The 4,193-nt window shown below is 34.4% G+C and overlaps 1 protein-coding gene across 1 annotated transcript in view; it reads left to right on the top strand.

The window, feature by feature from the left end:
• Nucleotides 1-3,194: 3,194 nt before the first annotated feature.
• Nucleotides 3,195-4,193, top strand: part of LOC120081532 (BTB/POZ domain-containing protein At1g67900-like) — a 5,644-nt gene continuing 4,645 nt past the window's right edge. Inside the window, exons 1-2 of the mRNA XM_039036495.1 lie at nucleotides 3,195-3,316; nucleotides 3,616-3,692. The gene's annotated coding sequence lies outside the window, so the exon portion shown is untranslated. The remainder of the gene's footprint in view (nucleotides 3,317-3,615; nucleotides 3,693-4,193) is intronic.

Here is a 4,193-nt window from a genome sequence, read left to right as displayed (position 1 = left end):
AATTAAATTCACTTTTGAATAATTAATTACATTATTCTCCACAATTTTCTTTCATTTTTTAATTAGACATAAATGAAAGCAAAGAACAATAATCAACCTCCTCATCACGAATAAACGAAGGGGTACAAGTAGAAAAGACGTCTTTCCAAATAAAAAAAAAAATAATAACTCTTTTCATCTCCATTGGTTCGAGGATGTGAGAGACTGTTCATGTTACCAAAATATATTTCTCCTTTTTTTTTTTTAATTTTTTAAGAGGACAATCTAAGGTTTTATGCCGACTGAACTATTACTCATGTTGATATGTATTTCTCTCTTACTTTAACAATAATACAATATTAATCTAACTTAAATTTAGATTTATTATAACTTGTTCTTTGAATTAATACATCTTTATCAGTTCAACATAGTGAGAAGAAAATTCAAAGTGTAAATTATAAAAAAAAAATATATCTTTGAATTTATCATTTATCTTAAAATTATTCTAGATATTTCATAAACATTCAAACAGTAATTAAATTACTTTTAGAATTTCGAACCAAAATTGGGACTAGAATTGTGTGGGACGACAAGAAACGAAAATTTGAATCGTTATTCGTTCTAAGTCTCAACTCCAACTTAATTTTAATATATTTATTCTTTAAGGGTAACTTTGTAAGAATAATGATATTTTTTAAACAAAGAGCAAAATCAATATATATATACATATATATATGTATATATATATCTTCTGTAATTCAACCAAACATTGAATATACCTAGCCTACCTATACATAATACTAAGCTCACTCGTCACTCGTCACAGGTATGCTAAAACCACTCAATGTTACACTCTACTATCAATACTCATCAACCCATTATTGAATTAAGCGTTAGTGGCTTGACACCACAATGACGTTCAATTTCTTTATTTCGGCGCTCATGTATGATTTTTTCCAAAAATAAAAATTCAATGGTTGGTTCATTTTCTTAAATATCAACAACATTTTTAGTTCAACTATATAAAACAACTATTTAAAAGTGTGAATTTGAACTTGTGACATCTTGTGGCACTCAAATTTCGCACGCGTTCGTTGTGGTCGCAGGCCCCTCGTGGGCTTGAGACCTCTTACCTACTTCTCACAATCTATAGTCTTGCTTACTGAGTGACTCACATATAAGACCCTCGCACCAGTGTTGGTGTTGAGCCGACCACACTTCAATGTCTAAATTAGTACAGAGAGTGTATTGTTCAATTAAGCACACAAGAAGGTTAAAACTTGGACTCTCCTTTGGAGATTACATACCTTCATCTTTGGTGATTGTCAGATGAGACTATTTATAATAGCCTTTCTCTGACGATCGTAATAGTTACATGTAAATTTAGTGATGTAAGAGTGGTTTACGACACTCGAGGCTGCAGATTGTCTAACTGAGCATAATTTAATTAGTTTTCGATTGATATATATTATAGCGACTCGACTGGTCAACCCATAACCAAGACTTTAACTTTTCCTCTTTAAGACGTGCATTTCCTATGCCACCTCTCAATTTCTCTTAGATTTAGGCTTGCCCTATCAACTTTAGCCTTGTCCAAGGCAACCCTCAACACGTCTAGAATTGATATTATAATAGGGATGGCAACAAGGTCGGACCAGGGCTTGGATGCACTCTCCATCCCCGTCCCTGTCCCATTTTCCGTTTTGAGGAGTCGGAGTCGGAGCTAGGGAATCCCTGTTCGGGGATTTGGGTCCCCGCAGGAAAAATCTCCACTTTTTATTTTATTATTTTGTTACTTTTATTATTTATAATTAACTAAATTTAATATTTATATTGAAATTGTAAATTTTATACAGGATATTAGTATTATTTTACATATAGTTGTTTAAACAAATACTACATCGCAACTTGTCACACCTGCTTAAGAAAATTTCATCCTCGAAATTTGCTCGGACCTACTCTGGTTAAGGTTTCTCAACAATCTTTGTCGCAAACCTCTATAATCTTATCTATTACTACGCTTCCGCTGCACTACTCTAATATTAACTTCCTTAATTTGTCCAATGGTACTACTCCTAGTCATCAAACCGAACTATCTACAAATAACTTTCCTATCTCAAATTCTAATTGAGAATAACTTAATTCATTCTTACCTTCCCCGGTGGATCTTCAGGTAGCGTTGTGAGTTCCAGCTCGGGTTGTCTGCTAGATCCGCCACTTCCGCTACTCCTCTAGTTCACTTTGACTAATTCCCAGATTGAACTTCAGGTTTCCCAAAAATTTATGCTCTGATACCAACTCAAAGCTACTCAAACGTTTACTCTAATACTTGGAATTTTTTTTCCCTTCAACACAAGATTTAACTTATACTTGGTTTTTTCATTATAAATTAATAAAAATTAAATTTATTATATTAAAATTTTAAAATTAAAAAAAAAAACTGAAACATATTGTTTCAGTAGTATTATTATTATTAACAATTAAAAAAAATAGGGACAAAGACGGGATCGGATTCAGGGTTGGGGACGGAACGGGGATCTCATCCCCGACTGGAGACATGACTTAAATCTTCGATTTGACCTCATTCCCGATCAAACTGGAGATTCTCCAATCCGATCAGATCGGAGACCTGCGAAAAATTTTGACATTCCTATATTATAATTTATAACATAACCAATTAGTTGGATTTATGGGAGAAAAGGTTGGAGTATTGCCAAAGCGCCTTTCTAATTGGAATGTGACTCGACGCTCGTGCAGTCTGAATTGAAGAGAAAAAGAAATTAGAAAATAGAAAATAATAAATAAATAAATAAAAAGGGAAATATACCGATCCAAGGAGGTTGAATGAGAAGGAGAAGTGGATCCCACCAGAAAAGCCTATGGAGGGAAAGGTGGGTCCCACTATGTCGAGGGTGGCGCCCCGTTTGGTCGACAAAGCCAAACCCAATTAACGCAAAACAAAAATTAAATAAATAAAACCAAAAATAAAAATAAAAATAATAACAATAAATTTGTGGCTAATGGAAAATCCTTTCCCTCTTTTTTAATTTTTCACTTGCGACAAAGGAATGTGTCCACACACACACACACACACATCTCTCTATCTTCTTTATCTGTATCCCAACACAGTCCCGTTTTCCCATCCTTACCCTCCGTTCTGTACCGTAATTTCCAAACTGCCACTGGCTTTGCCTTTCAGCTTCACCCCCTTTCGCCCTTTTCTTGATTGTGCCAACACAACGCTACGTTTTGGTATCTTGAAGACACTGATCGCTCCATTTCACAAAACTGCAGCCTACCTGTTTGTGAAAATGCCTCAATGGGCTGCAACATTCTGGTTGACACTTCTTGGACGCTTCTTCCTTTTTCCCCCATCATATATCGCATTCTTCTTTGCGTCTTTGTTGCTTTGCCTCTTTTTCTTAAGTTTGTTGTTTACTTCCCCCACATATACACATCAGCTAATTGTTAAGTCCATTATCAATTGATGATTGAAAATTAGTTCTATGTTTGGTTTAAGTTGGTGGGTTTGTGATTGACTTTCTTGTTTAGCATAATTAGCATTCTTTTTCTGGAATACTCACGAATGCAATTCAATTGAAAGAAATTTATATGGGTGAGTTATTATTAATGCAGGCAATTCAAGAAGCTGCTAACTGACTCAGCCGACCGATTCAACGTCTGTCAGAATTTATGCGCCTAGATTTCATGAGGTGATTATATTCTGACTCATCAGCTTCTCTTTTATTTGTTAGATTTTCTTATCCAATTCAATATATTTGTGTTAAGTATTACATTTACAACCACACAAGTAAAAGGGGTGTGATGGAATCTTATCATGCGGCTAGAAATGACTTGATCAAAGGCTAGGAATCGGTTATGTAGGACCTACATTAGCGTCTCAATCTCATCAGTTGTAGTTGACAAAGGGCATCAAAAGGCCATAAATATAAAAGCATATATATCAGCAACCCACGAGAATCCGATGCAGAAACAATGTTGAAGATGACTTCCAACCGCCTAATAAATGCAATTTTTAAGCATTCATCAATCAAACTTTACGACCAAAACAAGCTTTCACTTACCTCATCCTCACATCATTTCTTCCAATTTCAATCAATTTATTAAAAAAAAGAGTTATAAAACAAAAATTGGAAAAGATTGGAAAATGAAAAGTGGGAGAATCCCACTTTCTTCATTAAAGGAGCTCACTC

This window comes from Benincasa hispida, chromosome 7 (genome assembly GCF_009727055.1).
Source record: "Benincasa hispida cultivar B227 chromosome 7, ASM972705v1, whole genome shotgun sequence".
NCBI lineage: Eukaryota > Viridiplantae > Streptophyta > Magnoliopsida > Cucurbitales > Cucurbitaceae > Benincasa > Benincasa hispida.
Note: the sequence above shows the minus strand (reverse complement) of the source record. Positions and strands in the feature narration are given on the sequence as shown.